This window comes from Manis javanica, chromosome 5 (assembly GCF_040802235.1).
Source record: "Manis javanica isolate MJ-LG chromosome 5, MJ_LKY, whole genome shotgun sequence".
NCBI lineage: Eukaryota > Metazoa > Chordata > Mammalia > Pholidota > Manidae > Manis > Manis javanica.
The window spans coordinates 169,531,628-169,557,517 of record NC_133160.1 but is presented as its reverse complement, the minus strand read 5'-3'; the positions used below and the strand labels follow the sequence as shown (position 1 = coordinate 169,557,517).

Genomic DNA, 25,890 nt, shown 5'->3' with positions numbered 1-25,890 from the left:
AGCCCACCTCATGGGCAATGCATCTCTTCAGCCCTCTGAGCAGCTTTCTATAACCTGCAGGGTAACAGCGCTGTCAGCACACCAGAGTTCAGCTGCACTGGTCGGGACTCTCTGGAGAAACAGACCAGAAGTGCAGAGAGAGGAGGGGGTTTATTTTACGGAATCGGCTCAGGCTGCTCTGGAGGCTGGGAAGCCCCATGGTCTGCTGCAGGCACGCCGGAGGCCCGGGCATCCATCAGGAGACGGATGTCTGAGCTTTCCCTTGCTCCACTGTTAGTGCTGTTGGGGCCCTCAGAGGGTTGGACAGGGCCACCCACACTGGGGGTGGGCATCTGCTTTACTGAGCCCCCCATTCAAATGCTAATCTCATCTGGAAGCACCTCCATGACCCACCCAGAAATAATATTTAGTCAAATATCTCGGCACCTGATGGCCCAGCCAAGGTGACCCATAATATTCACCATTGTGGTTATTTAAACGTTGGCTGTGACCCCTACAAGGCCAGTTCTGACCACCAGGCCCTCCAGCAGGACATGGCCCGTGGAGAGGCAGCATGTCACTCTCCAAGGCCGTGTGGCCTCCCACACCCCTGGCACCCTGAGTCCAAGCTCACCCCCTGGAGACGGCAGCTGGAGCTGAGCTGGCCTCGGCCTTAGACTTGTGCTCATGTCCCCTCTGCTTCTGTGCAGGGAGCTGCTCAGGTGCCGGGGGGCCTCCCCACTTCACCCTGCCCCTGAGCATGGAGAGGTGGTTTTCCTGCCTGGGACTGCCACCAGCACACTCATGGGATGTGGGCACTGTTATGCTGCATGGGGCAGCCTCAGAGAGGCAGCTGGAGGTGCCCGGGGAGCTGCTGGGGTGGGCAGGGGTGTGTCAGCGCCTGGCCACCCGGGTGCTCACTGCTGTGGCCAAGTCCTGCACGGAGCAGCCACGACAGGAGCAGAAATCCGCACGAACTGCCTTAAAGAGTAAGGAAGTGTGTCATCTCATCCAACAAGCTGCTCAAGAAGGTGGGGGACAGGGATAGACGTCAGTCCCTGTGGCTGAAGGGCCAGCTTCACTCCAGCCCCAGCTCTATGCCCTCCAGGAGTGCCCTGTGGGTCCCTGCTGGTGGGGGTGGCATTTTGGGTTTAAGCACTGACATTGGCTGACAAGCCCCATGTGCTGACTGGCTTAGCCTGGGCCCCCAGCAGTCAGTCTAGCAGGCCCACCTTGGAGAGTGGAGGGACCTCTGGAGGGCATGGGCTCTAGGGAGAGGCAGCCCACAGGGGGCTTCAAACAGTGGATTGCCTGCAGCTGAGCCTGTATAATGGAGACCATGTGGCCTGCAAAGGCTGAACTATTTTCCACCTGGTCCTTGACTGCTGCCTGGTTCAGGCTAATCAGAGACACCTCTATAGCTGATAGAGTGCGAGAGGAGGTCACCAAGAGGATGTGCCCACAGCTTGACCAGAGAACTGGATGTAGGCGATCAGAGCTCTGCACGCTCTCCGCATCCTTGAAAGGTGGGCTCCGCTTGCCTTCCCTGCCCAAGAGGCGGCCCCAAGGACAAGCCTTGACATGGTGATGTGGTGCTGAGACCATCGGGATGATACACATGGTGGAACCCAGTCAAGGCCTCTAATGAACTGTAAGTTCTGGTGGGCGGGCCCAGGACAAGCCTCTAATGTAAGTTCTCCTGCTTATCACACCTGCCACCTACCCACCTGGAGTGGCCCGCCCTTTCTTCGGTCTCTCCCTGCCCTCTGGGTTTGGGGCCTGGCTTCAGATTATACCCAGGAAGCTCCCAAGTAGCTTGTGAACTAGCAGGAGGGTCCTCGCTGCTGAGTTACCTGGGCTACTTGGTGAAAGGATAGATGTCTGAGTAAAACCTGGCCCTGTGAACATCCAGAGTACCTGGTGGCCGGGCTTTGGGTGAAGCACTGCGGGCACTGTGGGGTGGACTTCCCGTACGTTTGGCTCCCCTGTTTATCCTGTTTCTCAGCCTGGCAGGTCCCAAGGCTGGCATCTCAAAGTGAGACTTGCCATGTGAAGCGGGACTAAGAAGAGGTTGAATGCAGAAAAAGCACAAAGGGCCCCCTTAAGAGGGGATGTGTGGCTATTGAGACAGAAATGGCCCAAGGTGCGCTGACTGAACGCCCTTGCTTGAAGGATCAGTCTGCTCAGAGGGAACTGCAGCGCCAAGTAAGGCGGCGTCAGGGCCCCTGGGGTCAGGAAAAACACTCCCTCAACGGACCAGGGCTGACAGTCCTAAGCTCCACCCCTCCATCCTAAGCTCCACCCCTCCACCCTAAGCTCCGCCCCTCCATCCCCACGGACCGGCCTCAGGCAACGGCCTGTGGCTTTGCCTAATGGAATGTGGGAGGAAGCAAGAAGGCCGCCTCTAAACAGCCACCGGGTGGGTCTGCCACCGCCCTTCACCTCTCTTCCTTGAGAACATCACGTCTCCAAAGGGTCTGCACCCTCATCCTGCTGATGCCGGGGTTCCTGCTTGCCGAGTCGAAGAATGAACTTAACAAACACCCAAGGTAGGAGAGCCAGGGAGAGGCTTTTATTTAGAAATACAGTGAGAGGACAGAGCTGCTGGCTCACGCCAGGAGGGGACAAGAGAGCCCGGCGTGGTGCGTTGTCTAGGGTATTTATAAGGTGGTTGAAGATTTTTGGGGAACTGAGGGCTTAGGGTGTGGACTTGTACCACCTGCCCTGCCCCTAAGGTGGGCTGGGTGGTTGTCTGATTGCCAGGGCTGTTTGCAGTGAAGTCACGGGTTGTGCTGAGATAGCCTCCTTTATCTGCAGCACACTCAGACATTCCAGGCCAAGTTGCTCCTGGCCTTTTGAGCTTTAACTGATCTCACTGAAGATGTCTATATTCCTAGTCTGGTATTTTACCCTAGAGAATTAGTGTGACCTTGACTTTGCATAATACTCACCAGACTTTCGATAGGGACTTTACATTGTTACATTGCTCTGACTGTAAATATCCTGCCTTGCTTTTTCCGGAGGCCCTCACCCTACTCTGACTACACCCACAGTCCCTGTCTCATTTCCCCCTCTACAGATGGAGACCCTAGCTGCTGCTAGAGAAAGGGGGCGACGACCACTCTGACTGCTTCATGCTGAGATGGGGCGCAGTGAGGGGTGCAGCTAGATCTCCATCACTGATGGGTCGAGAGGCCTTGGGAAGTGGGCGCTTCCATCTTGGGTTCCATTTTTATTACTATTTGCAGTTTTATGGCTTCTAGGCAAGATAGAACAAGTCGTGTCATTAGGTTAAGTAGCAACATCTGGAGTTGGATTTTCCATTTTGGATCAACTAGACGAGATTAAGAATGCATGGCTGAATATGAGGACTAGAAATAGTAAAACTTTAATTGAAATGATAAGAGACAACTAAAAAACATCTGGAGAATCATAGATATTTTGAAGAAACTACAGTTCTGGATCTAGTCTATGTCCCAATGACTAGTATTAGGATTTACTATAGATAAGGCTGCATTATTGAAACAAAACTTTTCTCTAAAATCACCCTAATTTTTCTTAGAAGTAATCAAATTAAGAAAATAATTAACACTTAGCTTTATAATTTGCATAAAGCGCAGCAAGAAGAACAATTGATTACATAGACTCTTTTAAATGTGCTTTGCTGGAACTTTTGATAAGGAATTTCAGATTGGACTTTTAAAGCCCTCTCGAGGCCAGAAAACCAAGCCAGACTTGCCATCAGGTTTTGCCTGCAGTACCTGTAGATTTAGGTGAATTCCTCTCTTCTTGAGGTTCCTGCGCCTGCCAGCAAGTGACCTTCCTTACTCAGCTGGTTAAGGCTGCTGGGAACCCTGTAAGCAAGGTACCAGGCCAGTTCTTCCAAGGGGCTTTGTTGGCTTTATAAAGTCAACCTTGGTTCTTTAAAGCTGTCTTGTTCATATCTAAGTTTACGCACGTGTCTCTCAGGCATAACATTACAGTCAAAGCCTTGGTAATATATCTAGTGTTTTTAATTGGTCCTCTTACAAGGAAAGCAGATTCTTACTGAACTTATGCAAATAAACATACTGCCGTGAAATATAAAAATAGTCACTGAGAATTTTTAAATTCTGGAGGGATCAGGTAGAGAGAAAGAGAAATGTTTCAATTCTGCTTGTAAAGGTATTGTCATTTACTAAACTGTTGTCAGCTTAAGAGAAAAAGCTTAAAACACTTTATCAGCAACATTTGAAACAAAAAGCCACAAAATCATCTTCCTTAGTTTACTTAATCCTATGTAAACAATACCTGTGCTGCTGAAATCTGGTTCTGTAGTAGTTTAGGAGTAATTAAACAGTGACTATAAATGAGGAAAGACTTACAAATGACAATGGTTAAAGATCTGATGAGAGCTTACTGTAAGACAGTTGACATAAGGAAATTTGGATATTTCTGTAACAAAACATTTAGTAACAAAGTTTAGCATCATTCCCTTTGACAGTGCTTTCCAGGTAATTAAGCAGGTAAATATATATCAGATAAACAAGCCAAATTAGACCAATACTTCCCCCAATGAGAAAAAATTCCTCTGACATGTTCCAGGGGCTGTCTGGAAAATATCAGAGTTAACTAGAGGTAAAAGCACCTTTTTGGATTTGATTTTGGGAAGTTGTCAGAAGAAAGTTTCTTTGGCACTTGCTTAAATAGGATCATGGGTTGCCATGAAGCAATACTTACCCATTTAACCAGAATGACAACAAAATACCTCAAAGGCAAGTACAGAAGGTCACAGTTGTGAGCAAAGTTTAGCTTTTAGTCCTTTTAATGTTAAGATCTCATTTTCTTAAATACTCAGACAACTCATTGAGACTTTAAGCATGAGAAACTGCTTTGATAAAACAATTAGAAAACCTTTTGCAATCTTTCAACATTAAAAGCAGACTTAAAGTTTAAGAAAATTTTGCCCTTTTAACTGAAAACAAAATGCTAATTTGCTGTGTACTTGATATCAAGACTCATTTGCTGGAATTTTACATAGCATGACCATATCAATTCTTCCACAAACTTTCTACAATTTTTTTTACAGTTCTCTCTCTTTAAATAAACAGCTGTACTTTAGAACAAAGTTACTTTCTTTTATCAAAAGACACATTCTTTAGCATGCAGAAATGTTTTCTTTATTATTTCAAGTAGTTTTAATTAGAACTTAAAGCCACTTGGAACTTTAATTTTCAGTGAACACTGAGAAGCAGGCTATTGTAAACTGTCACACTAGCATTCTTTAGATTGACAAATTTATGAACACATTTTGTAATTTCTGGAACCGTGTGCTTTGCAGTACAGTCTCACTAAGCACAAAATATGTCTACTTAACTTAGCAAAACGTTCAGGTTTTAGGTTACTACAAAAATTCTCAGGCTGTAGGTAGGTATACACACTGTAACACACTGTAACACACAATTATTAAGGTGTCCACTTGCTACACTTATTTAGTTTACTCATTCCCAACAACTATGCTGGATTACTTACAACACTTTTACCAAACATCAGACAAAGTCAAGTGTCTAAGCATTTTATTCTTGAAAGATTTAAAAGATAACATCAACTTAAATGACCTTAGGTAAACTTAGGCAGCTGATAACCTTAAGGACATATCCATTTCAGCTTTACTTAAATTAGCATTAATGCTTAATATCTTCTATTAGAATTTCTGGAAGTTTTAGAATGCCCAATTTTTACAAGTGCTTGTCTGTAAATCAATTTTTATTAATACCATCTGGAGGTATATTTTCCATTCACACGCTTAGACACACAAACATACAGATGAGATGTAATGACTACAGTTAGCAATATTTTTCATAAAAGAACATATACAGACAGATAAACTGATACAAAGATTTGAGTTACTAATATCCAATTGCCTTCTTTCTTTTTAGTTTACTTGATTAACAGTTCCCAAGAATACACTCTAAGGGTGAGCAGTTTACATAACCGGGTTAAGGTCTAGATGGCCTCAGACTAACTGGGCCAATGAATGATCTGAACTGATAGGGACTGTGTGTGTCCAGGGGACTGGAAATGAAATGCAAGTACAATCCTAGCACCGGTTATTTAAATCAGGCTGTATTGCAGAAGATAAATTTCTTCCATTTCAGGGAGTCTAGTTTAAAAACCTCCCAATTTTTGAAGATAATGAACCCAATAAGTATAACAGATTTTCACACAAAAAAATTTAGAAAACTAGTCCCATATTGCAGTAGTCCATGGGACTTTTGACTATTTTCCTTCCTTGTGGCAAAATAAATTCAGCTGCATAACCTTATTCTATTGCATACTTCTCTCAGGGGCCGAGCCTCTCTAATCAGAGAGTTTGTACTGAGGCCGGGCTTGTGTGCAGAAGATAAAGCACTTGTTCAGGGTCTGGGGATCAAATTGCTCCCCGTTCCTCAGAATGCATGCCAGAAGTGTGTCCGACTTCAACGTTGAAGAAGAAGCTCCCACCTGGGAGAGAGAGAGAAAGACGGGTGTCCAGCTCCTGGTCGGCCTTTTCTGCGAGGGCGTCCCCTTGCCTTGGAGCCTGGGTGACAGTGGTCAGTCTCCCCCTCTGCCAGGCCTACTGGAGTTAACCAGTCCTTACCAGCGTGGCCCGCACCTTGCCTTGATTCCCCTCTTGCCTTCCCGCTCAGCAAGAGCTGCTTCCGAGCCCTGGATCTAGTGGGAACCTCACAGTGTGCTCTTTACGCATTCTGGGAGTCCTGATTCAGACCCTAGTTTCTCTGCACGGGCTTTAGCATAGTACACTCGGGATCATTCCTTGAGAGCCCCCTGCCTGTCCGATAAGCGCAGGGACTGTGTGACCTCTGGCTGCCAGAGCCTTGGTCAGAGTCACAAGCCTGTTTCGCTTCCCTGGGGCTGCAGGTAGGGAAATGCCACAGTCCCGGGATGGCTGCCTCTAAGGAATGGAGGTCAATAGAAGAGAGCCATTTACATGTTGGGCTCAGGGTTCAGTTTGATTACTTCAGAGACTTCATTCACATTACCCAGGAGAAAGTGGCACAGGCCTAAGAGGACTGCTTTGAATGAGGAGCAGAGGAACTTTTTCCAAGGCCAGAGATAAAATGTGGTGGTTGCCACGGACATTTAGGGGGTGTCTATACTTTTAAACACCAGTTTCTGCCACTGCCTGGGAATTATTTAGCCCCTCACCCACTGTAAGAAATCTGATCTGTGAGACAAGAGGTCAGGTGTCACCTGCGACTCCCACATAGGCAGCAGCCTAGCCGGAGGTTCATTCAGCGCCACTGCATCAATCAGCCGGAGCTGAGATCCAGGGCCACTGTCCACTAGTCTGGTCTGCTCTCGGAGTCTGCAGATTAGGAGAGGAAAGTAGGAAATCGGCTCAGCCACTCCCTGACATTCCCGTCCAGAGGTGGGGGACCAAGGAGGGGCAGACACCGGGAGACCTTTCACCTGAGACTTAAGACTGGTAGCCAACACTAATCATCTTTTAAGTGGCTAACAGGTGCCCAGACACATTTTATGAGATAAAAAGCACAGCATTAAGTCAGGAATAAAAGCTAAGCATGGATCTCCTACCTTGCGGTGGTGAGCATTGGGTTCCGTGAGATTGATGAAGTTAGAAGGGAGTTAGGGACGCCCCCTGCCTCACTGAGGCCAGGGCGGCCTGAAGAAGCAGGCTGGGAGTCAGAGACAGAGAAAGAGAGGTGCTCCTCACGGATACCCAGGCGGGCTGTCGGGGTCTGATTCCAGACATGCGGGCCTTTGAGAAGCCGCTGAAGTGTGGCCTCAGCCTAGACTCTCGCAGTTGCCCACAGCTCTCCTCAGTCCCTCGCATCCGAGGAGACGCCTCTGAAGGCATATCCTGGCCTCCACTCAGCTGACTTTCCCGGCTCCCATGGGAGACGGGGGATCCACTGAGGGAGACGCAGGGGAGCCTGTCACTTGAGACTCTGAGATTGGCAGCCGGGCTAGTCCCATGTAAGTGGCTGATGAGCGCCCGATGCTGTGTGCCACAGAGCGGCTTCCTTCTGTAAGGACAGTGAGAGAAAAGGCAGGCTTGGATGCCGATACTCACCTCCGAAGTTGTCTCGGACGAGCCCCCAAAGATGATGCCGGGGTTCTTGTTTGCAGAGTCAAAGAATGAACTTAGCAAACAGTCAAGGTAGGAGAACCAGGGAGAGGTTTTTATTGCTTTCTTTTTCCAGAGGTCCTCACCCTACTCTGACTGCACTCAAGGTACCCATCTCACTGGGTCCTTGAGTGAAGAGGACGCCACAGCTATCCTGAGGCCACAGGATGTGGGAGATACTCTTGTTTTCAGTCACAGTCCTCTGATGTTGTTTACTGCCTGTGAGTGAAACTGTAACATTTCCAGAATATCTCGCCTGGCTTTAGTACATGTGCATATCACAGGCGTTCAGAGGTGGAAAGAAGTGTGGCTTTAGTGCATCTGCATCACTCCTCAGGGGTGGAGAGAAGCTCATCTCCATATGAATGGGTAATGACCTGGGCAAGGAGGGCTTATCTGTACCTGAGAGGGGAGCGGAGGGCCGGCTTTGCTTCTGCTGGAGCAGGAAAGAGAGAAGGGCCTGGACTGCAGTTTGTAAGCAGAAAACAGATTTTGAACTTTATTTCTCCCTTTGACTGGTTTTGATTTTAGAGGTATTTTGCCCTGGGATTTCCTCTCCCCAGACTTACACCACCTCAGCCTAATGCAAGAAGCAGACTTCTTTTTTAACCACAGCAGAGTTGAGTTAATCCTGTTCTCCAGTTCAGGAGACATTATCATGGTTGTAAAGCCCCTCCCACATCTTACTTTATCTCTCTATCCCATTTGTCCATCCACCATCCACCTGCCATGCACCTCAGCTCCTGTCTCCAAGTTTGCATATTTCCTCCCAGTATCTCCCATCAGGTGGCACCTTGGAAAGTTGTGGAGGAGGAGTACAAAGAAGAAGTGAAATTTTCTTTTATGAATTCAAGTTGAAACTAAGGAATTCAATTCACTTATTGTTATTTTAAGCCACTAAGCAATGTTTAAAGGGAAATGTGTAGCATTTAATAATTATATAAGAGATGAAATGTTTCAAACCAGAATTAGAAAAAGGAGAAACTAAAGCCAAAGTAAGCAGAAAAAAGGGAACAGTGAACAAAGAGCAGACATTAATGAAACGGAAAACAGAAATATTAGAATAGAAATAGAAAACAAACAGGAAAAAAAAATAAGAAAAAACACACAAATCACCATTATCAGGAATGAAAGAGGAATTTCACTACAGCTCTTACAGGCATAAGACAATAAGAAAAGATTTTAAAAACATTTTATTCTTTCCACTTTATTGAGGGATATTTTACATATAGTAAAAGTCACAACTTATAAGGGACTATTGTGGACAATTTTATGCCAACAAATCTAAAAACTGAAGTGTAATGGACAAATTCCTTGAAAGATACAAACTACTAACACTCATTCAAGAAGATAGTAACCCTATAACTGTTTAAAAAATTGAATTTATAATTAAAATCATTCCCCAAAGTAAGCTCTCTCTCTAGCTGGCCTTACAAGTGCATTCTACCAAGCACATAAGGATGAAATAATGTCAATTCTACATAAATGTTTACATAAAAGAGGAAATGAGAGCACATGCCAACTCATTTTATGAAGTCAATATCTCCTTGACACTAAAATAAGACAAAAACATTACAGGAAAAGAAAATCATAAATAATGCTCCTTATCCACATAGGTACAAAAGTCCTCAACAAAGTAATAGCGAGTCATGGGTGCCTCTGAGTGAGAAGGGTAATAGACTGTGACTGTTGGGAGGGGCAGCCTTGCACGCACTCCTTCCACCACTCTGGGGCCTGTGAGAGAGGACAGGCCTGCAGCACATCCTCAGCACAAGGCAGTCCTCACAGCCTGTGCTGTGGCGCCAATAATGCTGTGGCGGGCTCGTCACATTGTGGGGGGTACCCTCCCTGTTTCAATCATGTGCTTCTTTGCTCTGCTTGAGTATGTGCACCATGTGATACCTGACCAGCCACATGGCTCTATCTGTCCCACGTGGGGAGGGGAGGGGTCCTACTGCAGCAGCACATGAGGGGTTTGTGCAGGGTGAGGCCATGCATCAGCTGCCAGGAGGGACACTGGTTACTGGAGCTGATCTCGCTTGGTGGTGCATCTATGTGAGTAACGCTTGTTCCATCCAGAGCTTGACTGTGTTGTTTCCTTGGCAGTGGACAGAGGTACCTGTACGTCTCCTGAGAGTAGACAACAGATGCTACTTGCTTACAACCACCAAGTGGGATTTATCTCAGGAATGCAAGGTTGGTTTAACCTTGAAGCTCAGTGAATGTAGCCCACCATATTAACAGACTGAAAAAAAAACATGAAATAAACTCAACAGACACAATAACAAATAAAAGAATTTGATAAACTCTATCTCTTATTCATAAGGAGAATTCCCAGAAAACTGGAAATAAAGTTTAACCTGATAAAAGTTTTCTATAAAAAACCCGCAGCGGGGTGGAGCCAAGATGGCGGCGTGAGTAGAGCAGTGGAAATCTCCTCCCAAAAACACATAGAGCTATGAAAATATAACAAAGAAAAATCTTCCTAAAATAGAGACCACAGGACACAGGACAACATCCAGACCACATCCACACCTGCAAGAACCCAGCGCCTTGTGAAGGGGGTAAGATACAAGCCCCAGCCCGGCGGGACCCGAGCGCCCCTCCCCCCGGCTCCCGGCGGGTGGAGAGAAACCGGAGCGGTTTTTTTTTTTTTTTTTGGCGAGCGCTTTTTGGAAGCCTTAGAGGGACGGGCCCCCGTTGCTGGGGAGGCAGGGTGGCGGGACCGGTGAGGAGGTGCCTGGGAACGGCGCCGGAGACAAAGAATATCCCGCATTTCTCCCTGCGAGACCTGGGGGCGGGTGCCTGAGACCGGTGCCTGAGGACGGAGGAGGTCGCGCGTTTTTCCCCTTTTTTTTTTTTCTCTTTTTGGCGAGCGCTTTTTGGAAGCCTTGAAGGGACGGGGACCCCAGTGCTAGGGAGGCACGGTGGCGGGACTGGTGAGCGGGTGGCTGGGACCGGCGCCTGAGGACAAAGAATATCCCCCGTTTTTCCCTGCGGGACCGGTGGGCGGGTGCCTGAGACCGGCACTTGAGAACAGAGGAAATCGCGCGTTTTTCCCCTTTTTTTTTTCTCTTTTCTGTGAGTGCTTTTTGGAAGCCTAAAAGGGACAGGGACCCCGGTGCTAGGGAGGCAGGGCGGCGGGACTGGTGAGCGGGTGCCTGGGACCGGCACCTGAGGACAAAGAATATCCCGCATTTTTCCCTGTGGGACCGGTGGGTGGGTGCCTGAGACCAGCACCTGAGGACGGAAGAAATCGCGCGTTTTTCCCCTTTTTTTTTCTCTCTTTTTGCCGAGTGCTTTTTGGAAGCCTTGAAGGGACAGGGACCCCGGTGCTAGGGAGGCAGGGCTGCGGGACTGGTGAGCGGGTGCGTGGGACCAGTGCCTGAGGACAAAGAATATTGAGCGTTCCTTCCCTGAGGGACCGGTGGGTGGGTGCTTTTTGGAAGCCTTGAAAGGACAGGGACTCTGGTGCTAGGGAGACAGGGCAGCAGGACCAGTGAGCGGGTGCCTGGACTGGCACCTGAGGACAAAAAAAAAAAAAAAAAAAAAATCGCTTGTGTCCCTTTTTTTCCTTTTTTTTTTTTCTCTTTCTTTCTGTTCCCTCTCTCATTGTTGCTGCTGTTGTTTTGGTTTGGAGAGTGCTTTTTGGAAATCTTAAAGGGGCAGGACAGGTCACTTAGACCAGAAGCAGGGAATCTGGGGATCTCTGGGCACTCTAACCCCCTGGGCAGCAGGGAGCACAGAGGCCCCTTACGGAGATAAATAGTCTCCTGGCTGCTCCCCCTCCAACGGGGCTCCACCATTTTGGAGGAACAGCCCCAGCCAGGCCAAGCCCACAGCAACAGCGGAGATAAACCCCAAAGCAACTGAGCAGGAAGCAGAAGCCCTGTCTGCGCGCAGCTGCCCAGCACAAGCCACTAGAGGTCGCTATTCTCCCAGGAAAAGGCTACAAACCAACAAGAAGGGAAGCTCTTCCAGCGGTCACTTGTACCAGCTCTGCAAACTATCTCTATCACCATGAAAAGGCAAAACTACAGGCAGACAAAGATCACAGAGACAACACCTGAGAAGGAGACAGACCTAACTAGTCTTCCTGAAAAAGAATTCAAAATAAAAATCATGAACATGCTGACAGAGATGCAGAGAAAAATGCAAGAGCAATGGGATGAGATGCAGAGAAAAATGCAAGAGCAGTGGGATGAGATGCAGAGAAAAATGCAAGAGCAGTGGGATGAAGTCCGGAAGGAGATCACAGATGTCAGGAAAGAGATCACAGAAGTGAAACAATCCCTGGAAGGATTTATAAGCAGAATGGATAAGATGCAAGAGGCCATTGAAGGAATAGAAGCCAGAGAACAGGAACGTATAGAAGCGGACATAGAGAGAGATAAAAGGATCTCCAGGAATGAAACAACACTAAGAGAAATATGTGACCAATACAAAAGGAAAAACATTCGTATTATAGGGATACCAGAAGAGGAAGAAAGAGGAAAAGGGATAGAAAGTGTCTTTGAAGAAATAATTGCTGAAAACTTCCCCAAACTGGGGGAGGAAATAATCGAACAGACCATGGAATTACACAGAACCCCCAACAGAAAGGATCCAAGGAGGACAACACCAAGACACATAATAATTAAAATGGCAAGGATCAAGGACAAGGAAAGAGTTTTAAAGGCAGCTAGAGAGAAAAAGGTCACCTATAAAGGAAAACCAATCAGGCTAACATCAGACTTCTCAACAGAAACCCTACAGGCCAGAAGAGAATGGCATGATATACTTAATGCAATGAAACAGAAGGGCCTTGAACCAAGGATACTGTATCCAGCACGACTATCATTTAAATATGATGGTGGGATCAAACAATTCCCAGACAAGCAAAAGCTGAGGGAATTTGCTTCCCACAAACCACCTCTACAGGGCATCCTACAGGGACTGCTCTAGATGGGAGCACCCCTAAAAAGAGCACAGAACAAAACACACAACATATGAAGAATGGAGGAGGAGGAATAAGAGGGGAGAGAAGAAAAGAATCTCCAGACAGTGTATATAACAGCTCAATAAGCGAGCTAAGTTAGGCAGTAAGATACTAAAGAAGCTAACCTTGAACCTTTGGTAACCATGAATCTAAAGCCTGCAATGGCAATAAGTACATATCTCTCAATAGTCACCCTAAATGTAAATGGACTTAATGCACCAATCAAAAGACATAGAGTAATAGAATGGATAAAAAAGCAAGACCCATCTATATGCTGCTTACAAGAAACTCACCTTAAACCCAAAGATAAGCATAGACTAAAAGTCAAGGGATGGAAAAACATATTTCAGGCAAACAACAGTGAGAAGAAAGCAGGGGTTGCAGTACTAATATCAGACAAAATAGACTTCAAAACAAAGAAAGTAACAAGAGATAAAGAAGGCCACTACATAATGATAAAGGGCTTAGTCCAACAAGAGGATATAACCATTCTAAATATATATGCACCCAATACAGGAGCACCAGCATATGTGAAGCAAATACTAACAGAACTAAAGAGGGAAATAGACTGCAATGCATTCATTGTAGGAGACTTCAACACACCACTCACCCCAAAGGATAGATCCACCGGGCAGAAAATAAGTAAAGACACACAGGCACTGAACAACACACTAGAACAGATGGACCTAATAGACATCTATAGAACTTTACATCCAAAAGCAACAGGATATACATTCTTCTCAAGTGCACATGGAACATTCTCCAGAATAGACCACATACTAGCTCACAAAAAGAGCCTCAGTAAATTCCACAATATTGAAATTCTACCAACCAATTTTTCAGACCACAAAGGTATGAAAGTAGAAATAAATTCTACAAAGAAAACAAAAAGGCTCACAAACACATGGAGGCTTAACAACATGCTACTAAATAATCAATGGATCAATGAACAAATCAAAATAGAGATCAAGGAATATATAGAAACAAATGACAACAACAACACTAAGCCCCAACTTCTGTGGGATGCAGCGAAAGCAGTCTTAAGAGGAAAGTATATAGCAATCCAGGCACACTTGAAGAAGGAAGAACAATCCCAAATGAATAGTCTAACATCACAATTATTAAAACTGGAAAAAGAAGAACAAATGAGGCCTAAAGTCAGCAGAAGGAGGGACATAATAAAGATCAGAGAAGAAATAAACAAAATTGAGAAGAATAAAACAATAGCAAAAATCAACGAAACCAAGAGCTGGTTCTTTGAGAAAATAAACAAAATAGATAAGCCTCTAGCCCAACTTATTAAGAGAAAAAGAGAGTCAACACAAATCAACATAATCAGAAATGAGAATGGAAAAATCACGACAGACTCCACAGAAATACAAAGAATTATTAAAGACTACTATGAAAACCTATATGCCAACAAGCTGGAAAACCTAGAAGAAATGGACAACTTCCTAGAAAAATACAACCTTCCAAGACTGACCAAGGAAGAAACACAAAAGTTAAACAAACCAATTACAAGCAAAGAAATTGAAACAGTAATCAAAAAACTACCCAAGAACAAAACCCCGGGGCCGGACGGATTTACCTCGGAATTTTATCAGACACACAGAGAAGACATAATACCCATTCTCCTTAAAGTGTTCCACAAAATAGAAGAAGAGGGAATACTCCCAAACTCATTCTATGAAGCCAACATCACCCTAATACCAAAACCAGGAAAAGACCCCACCAAAAAAGAAAATTACAGACCAATATCCCTGATGAATGTAGATGCAAAAATACTCAATAAAATATTAGCAAACAGAATTCAACAGTATATCAAAAGGATCATACACCATGACCAAGTGGGGTTCATCCCAGGGATGCAAGGATGGTACAACATTCGAAAATCCATCAACATCATCCACCACATCAACAAAAAGAAAGACAAAAACCACATGATCATCTCCATAGATGCTGAAAAAGCATTTGACAAAATTCAACATCCATTCATGATAAAAACTCTCAGCAAAATGGGAATAGAGGGCAAGTACCTCAACATAATAAAGGCCATATATGATAAACCCACAGCCAGCATTATACTGAACAGCGAGAAGCTGAAAGCATTTCCACTGAGATCGGGAACCAGACAGGGATGCCCACTCTCCCCACTGTTATTTAACATAGTACTGGAGGTTCTAGCCACGGCAATCAGACAAAACAAAGAAATACAAGGAATCCAGATTGGTAAAGAAGAAGTTAAACTGTCACTATTTGCAGATGATATGATACTGTACATAAAAAACCCTAAAGACTCCACTCCAAAACTACTAGAACTGATATCGGAATACAGCAAAGTTGCAGGATACAAAATCAACACACAGAAATCTGTAGCTTTCCTATACACTAACAACGAATCAATAGAAAGAGAAATCAGGAAAACAATTCCATTCACCATTGCATCAAAAAGAATAAAATACCTAGGAATAAACCTAACCAAGGAAGTGAAAGACTTATACTCTGAAAACTACAAGTCACTCTTAAGAGAAATTAAAGGGGACACTAATAAATGGAAACTCATCCCATGCTCATGGCTAGGAAGAATTAATATCGTCAAAATGGCCATCCTGCCGAAAGCAATATACAAATTTGATGCAATCCCTCTCAAATTACCAGCAACATTCTTCAATGAATTGGAACAAATAATTCAAAAATTCATATGGAAACACCAAAGACCCCGAATAGCCAAAGCAATCCTGAAAAAGAAGAATAAAGTAGGGGGGATCTCACTCCCCAACTTCAAGCTCTACTACAAAGCCATAGTAATCAAGACAATTTGGTACTGGCACAAGAACAGAGCCACAGACCAGTGGAACAGATTAGAGACCCCAGAAATTAACCCAAACATATATGGTCAATTAATATTTGATAAAGGAGCCATGAACATACAATGGCAAAATGACAGTCTCTTCAACAGATGGTGCTGGCAAAACTGGACAGCTACATGTAGGAGAATGAAACTGGACCATTGTCTAACCCCATATACAAAGGTAAACTCAAAATGGATCAAAGACCTGAATGTAAGTCACGAAACCATTAAACTCTTGGAAAAAAACATAGGCAAAAACCTCTTAGACATAAACATGAGTGATCTCTTCTTGAACATATCTCCCCGGGCAAGGAAAACAACAGCAAAAATGAGCAAGTGGGACTACATTAAGCTGAAAAGCTTCTGTACAGCGAAAGACACCATCAATAGAACAAAAAGGAACCCTACAGTATGGGAGAATATATTTGAAAATGACAGATCTGATAAAGGCTTGACGTCCAGAATATATAAAGAGCTCACACGCCTCAACAAACAAAAAACAAATAACCCAATTAAAAAATGGGCAGAGGAACTGAACAGACAGTTCTCCAAAAAAGAAATACAGATGGCCAAGAGACACATGAAAAGATGCTCCACATCGCTAATTATCAGAGAAATGCAAATTAAAACTACAATGAGGTATCACCTCACACCAGTAAGGATAGCTGCCATCCAAAAGACAAACAACAACAAATGTTGGCGAGGCTGTGGAGAAAGGGGAACCCTCCTACACTGCTGGTGGGAATGTAAATTAGTTCAACCATTGTGGAAAGCAGTATGGAGGTGCATCAAAATGCTCAAAACAGACCTACCATTTGACCCAGGAATTCCACTCCTAGGAATTTACCCTAAGAACGCAGCAATCAAGTTTGAGAAAGACAGATGCACTCCTATGTTTATCGCAGCACTATTTACAATAGCCAAGAATTGGAAGCAACCTAAATGTCCATCTGTAGATGAATGGATAAAGAAGATGTGGTACATATACACAATGGAATACTACTCAGCCATAAGAAGTGGAAAAATCCAACCATTTGCAGCAACATGGATGGAGCTGGAGAGTATTATGCTCAGTGAAATAAGCCAAGCGGAGAAAGAGAAATACCAAATGATTTCACTCATCTGAGGAGTATAGGAACAAAGGAAAAACTGAAGGAACAAAACAGCAGCAGAATTACAGAACCCAAAAATGGACTAACAGGTACCAAAGGGAAAGGAACTGGGGAGGATGGGTGGGCAGGGAGGGATAACGGGGGGGAAGAAGAAGGCGGGTATTAAGATTAGCATGCATGGGGGGGAGGGAGAAAGGGGAGGGTGGGCTGCACAACACAGAGAGGACAAGTAGTGACTCTACCACATTTTGCTAAGCTGATGGACAGTAACCGTAATGTGGTTGTTAGGGGGGACCTGATATAGGGGAGAGCATAGTAAACATAGTATTCTTCAGGTAAGTGTAGATTAAAAATTTAAAAAAAAAAAAAGAAAGAAAGAAAGAAAAGGGGGATTACTCCTTAACAGGATAAAACTATTGGTAAATCAAAGATCAACGCATGCTTTAAATATCCTTAATGTTGATCACTTAAAGGGTGTCAGATGATCAGCTATGGAGGTACTCTTTTCTGATAATATTCCTTTCTCTTAATTAAAAAAAAAAAAAAAAAAGCAGTTACTGTGTGCTGACCTCCAATGAGTTCTGCACAGTGGTATAGAGGGCATGTCAAAGTGTGGGCAAAGGGTCTGTTTGTTTCTAGGCAGAAGATCAAGGCCTAGCTTGGATACCCAGAAAATGAACTAAGATACGATATGAGGAGGAGCTTCCGGCATCAGCACTCTCTGGAGGACTCGTGCCGGGGGATGATCATCAAAAAGCCTCCACAGGGATCCGGACGATGCTGCGGTTGTGGCTGCATCCAGCCCACCGTCTCCTGGACTTGCCATAAGAAGAAGGAGGGAGATGTCTAGGCTGGCATGTGCATACAGTGAGACAACGAATTTGACTGGATCTGTACTGTTGGAACTCAACCAGGAGTTGGGAGGGGTGCAAGTTGTAGCACCCCAAAATCTCATGACTATAGACTATCTATGGTTAAAAGAACATATGGGATGTGAACAGATCCCAGAAATGGGCTGCTTTAATTTGTCTGATGGTTCAAGTACAGTTCGAAAATATCCATCATATCATAGATAAATTTTCACAAATGCCTAGGGTGCCTAAATGGTTTTCTTGGCTTCACTGGAGATGGCTGGTAATTATAGATTTGCTTTGTTTATGTCACCGTATTCCTATTATGTTAATATGTGTGTGCAAATTAGTTAGTAGTTTAAAACCTGTACATACTTAAGGTACTATACAAGAAGATATGTCAAAGAAATAATCAATCCTCCCAAGTTTCCTTCATATGCTACATCTATAGCTTTTCTTCTTCCTTCCTAATTACAAACCTTAAATAGAATTCGTGCCTCATATCGAATTTACCGAGTATCATAATTCCTCCAGGTGGTAAAGATACCTCGAGACAAGTGCTGGGCATAGAAGCCACAGGGCATAAATCTGCAAAGAAGTTGAAAGCTAACCTTTGCAAACAATATGGCTTCTCTCTCACTTACCAACTTTACATTTCCCTGTATGGCCCCGGAAGATGACTGGTTAGCCAGAGACGGGTAAGATTCCTCAAGGGAGGAACAACCTAAGACAGGCACAGTCGCAGGGGGGCCATCAGGTGAGAATTTGGGGATCAACAGAGGTGAGGCTCAGAACCTCACCCCCCCTGCTTTGAGAGAAATCTTCTGCATCCGTGGATGTCTTGCTGCCCTTGTCTAGCCTGGATTAATACTTAGTCCATAGGCACACACCTGATCATCTGATCATCTACATTTGCCTTCTTACAGCACTAAACTATGTTTTCTACCTTTATCTTGCATCTACCTACCACTTCAGCATTTTATTAAAAATAAAAATAATAATAATAATAGGAGAAATGTGGGATCAACATATAAATCAAGTACAAAAATCAAATGAATATTCATATTTGACCTGATGGTTTATAGGTCATATTGCATGATCAAAACCGAAAGTTTCTGTGATGAATGCCCTTGTACTGTTCACCATGTAAGAATTTATTCACTCTGTAAGAATTCGTTCACCATGTAAGAACTTGTTCGTTATGCTTCAGAAGATTGGAGACTGACGAGAATTAGGCTTGAGATGGATTAATGATTGTACATTGAGCATTGACCCCCCTATACTGAATTTTATTGTTGTTAACAACCATTTGATCAATAAATATGAGAGATGCCCTCTCAAAAAAAAAAAAAAAAAAAAAAAAAAAAAAAAAAAGATGTCATTGTGCAAATTTAATAAGTAAAAATCTTGATGTTCTTAAAGATGAAGTGAAGACAAATGACTCTGACTACTAAAGGGATAGTGCAGTTAGAAACTGGGGAGATATAAGCTATGCTGGAAAATCATGGTCAGACTAAAATGTACATGATTTGGGACTTATAACAGAAACAAAGATCACTAAATAGTTTAAAACAGCTGAATGTATTGCCTATGTGGCGAGGGAGAACATGTTACTCAAATGCACGTTCCACAGTTCTCACTGAGCAAAAATTAAATAAAGGGGGTGGGGGAAGAGGAAGGACATCAAATAAGACAACATTCAGAGTCCCTAGTTGGCTTACAAAGCAGATTGACTGTCAAGTAATCTTTGCAGGTTGTCATCTTCAATTTCTTTGTCACTGTCTCTAGGAACCTGATCTCAAACAAGTCCAAGACATGTTATAAAAGATTCCACTGGGCCTTGGTCATTCAGTAAATGTGCTTGAATGTGACTGTTCAAAGCTTAGCAGGTGTTTTGTTTTGTTTTTAACAAGTATGAAACAGTGCCAAAGCCCTATTGGAACAAAAAAAAAGGGAGAGAGAGAGAGAGAGAGGAATATGATTAATATTAAGAATTCATGATGAATTTTGTTGGGTTTATAATAAATAGCAAGTGTAAGTGTTTTCCCAGTATGTCCTTTTTTCTCTTACAAGTAATTTGTCACTTTTATTGGATATTTTCGTGGAGATCAGGCTTTATCAACTATTCTAGTGTGTTGAGGTTTTAAACTTTGTTCCTTTCAATAAATTTTTTAAATGTGAAAAAAAAAAAAAAAAAAAAAAAAAAAAAAACCCGCAGCTTACGTCATACTTAAGGATGAGGAACCAAGTGTTTTCCCACTGGGATCAGGGGCAAAGCCAGGATGATCGCTTTATTCACTGCTGTGCACGAGGGCCTCGCCAATTTCATAAAGCAAGAAACAGAAATAAAAGGAATGCAGGTGGGTAAAGAAGCAGTAAACTCTCCCTACTTACCTGTAATATGATTGTCTATGTAGAAAACCTTAAGGAATTTGCAAAAACAGATGCTAGAACCAAGTGGACTTGGAAGGTTGCAGGATAAAACAGCAATTCAAAAAATCAATTGTATTTCCAGAATATAGTAACAAAGCACTGGACAATAAAATGTCATTTAAAGTAACATTTACAAAAGCATTAAATGTATGAAATACTTACAGGTGATTTTCATGAAATGTGTGCAAGCCTGAAAACTATAAAATATTGAGAAAAATTAATGAAGACCTAAATAAATGTGGAGACAAATTATGTTCATGAATCAGAAGATTCAGTATTGCTGACATATCAGTTGAGCCCAAATTAATCTATAGGTTCAATATGACCCCAATAAAAATTTTGGTAGACATTTTTGGATAGAAATTGGCAAACTGATTTTAAAATTTATATGGAAATTTAAATGTGGGGTAGCCAAAATGACTTTAATAAAGAACATCGAGGACTTATACTAGCTGCTTTCAAGACTTACTATAGAGCTACACTCAAGTACAGAGATTTTTATTTTTATATAGGCATTTACAATATTTATATAAACATTATATTTAAATAAGATATTCATTACAATACCTATATAAAAAGAGCTGCAATAATCAAGACAGTGTGGCATTGGCATAAGGATAGACATGTAGATCAATGAGACAGAACTGGTAGTGTAAAAATAGACCCACATTTATTGACAATTGATTTTCATTAGAAGTGCCACGGTGGTATAATGGGAAAAGTGAGTATTTTGAGAAAACGGTGCTAGAACAATTGGACACCACATGGAAAAACAAAACCCCAGGCTGTCACTTGACACCATACACAAAATTAATTCCAAGTGGATCACAGACATATGCATAACAACTAAAGCTATACAATTTCTGAAGAACATAGAAGAGAATATGTGTGACCTTGGCTTAGGCAAATGGTTCCCGATAGGAAGTGAAAACATGAGAGAAAAAGCAATAAATTGGACCCCAACAAAATGGAAAACTTTTGCTTTTAAAAAGATACTGATAGGCCGTGCACAAGACTGGCCTCTGGCGCCCTGGTGGGAGGTTTTTCTATATGAGTGGAGAAGACAGTTGTTTCAAGGAGAGGTGACACAACACTTTTTAGAATGTCTGAGGATGAAGAAACAGTGAAATTACGCCGTCTTGAACCAGCTAACCAGAAACTCATTAAGATAGTAATCCCAAAGATCTAGAGCAGTTAAGAAAGCACCAGATAAACATTGAAAAGTATCAAAGGTGTGGTATCTGGGACAAGTTGCATGAAGAGCATATCAATGCTGGACATACAGTTCAGCAACTCTGCTCTAATATCCGAGAAATGGAGAAGCTTTGTCTGAAGGTCTGGAGGGATGACCTAGGCCTTCTGCAGAGAATGACGGGTCCTGTTAAAAGTGGAGGTGTCCGCAGCAACAGCAGATTTCCTCCAACTCCATCTGGAATCCGTGGAGGAACTTAGAAAACAATTTAGTGACGAAGAAACTTTATCACAGCCTTCTCTGACCAGATCCATGACGGCTGGTGGAACGTTTCATACTGCTGAAGCTGATCCTCAGAGTATGACTCACATGCATTGCCTGAAATTCCTCAAGATCAAAATGCTGCAGAATCCTGGGAAACCTTAGAAGAGGACTTAATTGAACTTAGCCAGCTGGTCACTGATTTCTCTCTCCTAGTGAATTCTCAGCAGGAGATTGACAGCATTGAAGGCCATGTCAACAGAGCTGCTGTGAATGTTGAAGAGGGAACCAAAAACTTGGGGAAGGCTGCAAAATACAAGCTGGCAGCTCTGCTGTGCAGGTGCGCTCATCGGAGGAGTTAGTGGGGGTCCGATTGGCCTCCTTGCAGGCTTCAAAGTGGCAGGAATTGCAACTGCACTTGGTGGTGGGGTGGTGGGCTTCACAAGTGGAAAATTGATACAAAGAAGGAAACAGAAAATGATGGAAAAGCTTGCTTCCTGCTGTCCAGATCTTCCCAGCCAGACGGACAAAAAATGCAGTTAAGAACCAAACTTCAGCATTATTGGTGCCAACTTGTCTATCCTAATAAGGACTTTTGCTGCTGTCGGACACTGTCAGTTTTTGGAACATGTTTACGTTAAGATAGTGGCTGTAGATCCTCAAGTGTGGTTGACCTGTGATAAGTGGATATATTTTGTTGTTTGCCGGGTGTTAATGGAGACGTTACAGGTTGAGGAGCTTGGGCTGAGGGTGTATAATGTTTGTCAAGCAAAGTTTAAAGATTACCAGGGAGCAGATTTTCTGCTGCAAATGTGAAAACTGAACCTGTAACTTTGATAAGGAGATGACGTGTGTGGTCATGTTGGGTTATAGAGGAATGGTTTCTTCCATTTCTTCCATAACCCCGACTTAGATATCCTCAGGCTAGGCATATTATAAATATGCTAATTTATCTTCTATATATAGGAGATTATTTAGGCCTGTTAGCAAAAAAAAGAATGGGAGTTCAGGAACCTTTCTTATCCAATAGGGAAATCAGGATCTAGCGAGGGGCACAGGTGAACTACACGATGGAGTCCATTCGGCGAACCCTATTGCGGTCCGGTCCACCTATATGTTCTGGTGGAGATACTACTGGTATAAGAAAATGGAAAGGGAGACCCAACTTCTCTTTCAAATACGTTCATGTGTGAAACCTTCTTCTTTTCTGAACCCTTCCCTCTGCTTCTCTTTAAATAAAGAATGCAGAATCCGAAGGGTTAGGAAGTCTTATAAGCCGGTCAGCGAGCCTGCTGTCCGCCGGTCTCTGAACACCTCCAGGATCTAGTTCCCGTTGCCTTTCCTCCCTTGTGATTCTGAGACGTTCTTTGAATTCTACCTCGGTGTAATGAGGACTTTTCTCATAATCTGCTTTCTTGTATATCCCACCTCTGTTCATCCTTTCCTACAACCTGTAAGTAAAAAGAAAAAGAAAGAAGGAAAAAGAACAGAAAAAGAAAAGATAAAGAAATCTCCAAATATTTCCAACATTGTTAGAGTTTGAGATAAAAAATAAATGGGGCGGACATACCAGATTATTTCTTGGGGCATCTTCCAATCTCAAGGGCTGGTGTACCTGCCCCACAGGGAATCTCTGGACCCTAAGTCTTTTCATCTGGCCCTTGGGGGAGATAAGAACTAGTTTTCTACCTCACTGGTGTTGCTGCCATCCTCTTCACCAGGCTCGGCAGTCTCCGGTGCTTCCCTTCACTCTTCACAGCTGCCATTTCTTCCCAAGCATGGCATTCTTGTTGCCTTTTCTCACATACAAGATGATGGACAAAGCCTAGTGCCGAGACTCAGTCCTGATGAAGGATCTGTGGTGCTAATCCCAACGCTTGACATTAACAGCAAGTATAGCCCAGCCCAACCAAATGTCTATCCTAAATAGCAAAATGGTTTAAATTTAGGAAAAGGAATTTAAGATGACAGGCAGCCTCATCCTGTATCCCCAACTCATCTGAAATAGGAAGGAACCACCTATTGCCTTATTCTTTGCTCGTTTTTTCTGAGGACAGAGGAATGGGGGCCTGCACCACAGAAGGTGTGAGCTGTCTGCTCAGGAGCCAAACAGATTCATCAGGCAGTTCAGTGACTTATCAGTTCTCTCTTGCTGAGTTTACTCTTAATAACTTTTATTGATCGCTACCTTTTACTTCTGTATCTGAGGAGACCTTTCTCTTTGATACTCTTTTGACTCTCACCAACGAATTGCAATGAGAGAGTACCATTTCTTACTGTCATTAAATAACTGGAAAATAGCAATTATTGTTACCTGCTGACTTGTATCTTTAATATATTACCAGGAAAGGAGTACTTTGAGTAAGTGTCAGATTGTGACCCACAGTTTGATACTGGGTACCTGTAAGGTTGCGTTAATTTTTTAAGTCTACCTTGTTTCTATTTTCTGATTCTTGCTGTCCCTTTAACACAGGGTGTTCAAACCAGAATGAGTATTCAGTTCACCTGGGGCGTTATTTAAAACAAAGTTCCAAAACTTCAGTCCTATGGGTGATTCTAATAATGGCCAATCTGCCCTGTTCAGCTAAAATTATAAATTTAAGATAAAGTTACATCAAGATTCAAGCGTATCATTTAGTTCTGTAATTTCTAGTGTTCTGCTCTTCAGCATGGCCTCATCTTCATCGCTGTATATTATTCCTACTCTGCCAACTCAAAATTGGCTATGTTTTTTTTTTAGCCCACCATTTTAACAGCATTAGGCACTTATTACCACTGTCAGGTTGGTTTTACATCAGGACCTGAAGGAGAGAAGAGGTCTGTAATTGAAGCTTATATTTTGTTTGGGGATCTTGTGTTTACTAAAGCCAGTGGGAGACACCACTGTATGTGTTCATATAGGCCTTTGATTTTTACTACTTATCAAGATTGGAATATCACTCTAGCAGTCTTCATGTTTAGGCAAGTTACAGACCTTTTAAATTTTTTTATAATTTAAAGTTATTTAGAAATTGTATTTAATATCCCCATAATAGAACCTAATAGCCAACTTTTTGTAGAAATTTCTGGAAGTGTTTAATCAACTTGATTATAAATGGTATAAACCTATAAACATTAAAATGTTTTGAAGTATAAAGTAAAAAAAAGAAAGATACTGATAAGAATAAGAAAAAGGAAGTCAAAGCCTGGGAGAAAATACTTATCTTATAAAGAACTTGTATGTAGAACGTATAAAAATCTCTTAAGACTTGATTACGTGAAGACAACCCAATCTTTAAAAACTGGCAAAAATTTGGAAAGATATTTTGCAAAAGAAGATATATGAAAGGCCAATAACTTATTAACTTCTTACGAACTCCTATAGATACTTCACCAATTAAGACACATGAAAGGCTCAACATCTTTAGTCATGAGGGTAATTCAAATAAAAACTGCAGTGAGATACCAGTGCAAACCCACCAGAATGGTCAACATTATTAAGACTGCTGACAACACCAATTTTTGGTGTGGGTGAGAAGCACTAGGAGCTCTCATACACAGCTGTGGGGATACGCAATGGTATAGCCACTCTGGGAAACTGTCAGTTTCTTATAAAGTTAAATATAAACTTATGATACAACCTAGCAATCCCCCACTCCTAAGTACATACCCAGGAGAAATTATGTTCATATGTTCATAAAAGACTTCTACATGAATGTTAATAGCAGCTTTATACCCAAAAGCACCAAATGGAAAAAAATGTAAGGTCCATCATTTTGTAAATGGATAAAGAAATTTTGGTGAATTTTACTCAGCAATATGAACAAATGAATAAAAGCAAAGCATTATGTCAAGTGAAAGAAGCAGACATAAAAGGCTACATAATGTATGACTCTAGGTATAAGAAATTTTATACTAAAACTATAGCAGCAGTGTGGGTAAAATTGTAATATTTCCAGAATATCTCACCTGGCTTTAGTACATCTACATATCAATAGGCATTTAGAGGAGGAAACAAGGATGGCTTTAGTGCATTTGCATATACGGGTGGAGAGAAGTTCTCCATATAAATGGGTAATGACCTGGGCAACACAAGGCTTATCTGTACCTGAGAGGTGAGCAG

At 42.9% G+C, this 25,890-nt stretch overlaps 1 pseudogene; it reads left to right on the top strand.

Annotated features, from left to right (window-relative positions):
• Positions 1-9,325: 9,325 nt before the first annotated feature.
• Positions 9,326-23,186, top strand: LOC108401409 (syntaxin-17 pseudogene; annotated as a pseudogene).
• The last annotated feature ends 2,704 nt before the right edge of the window (positions 23,187-25,890 follow it).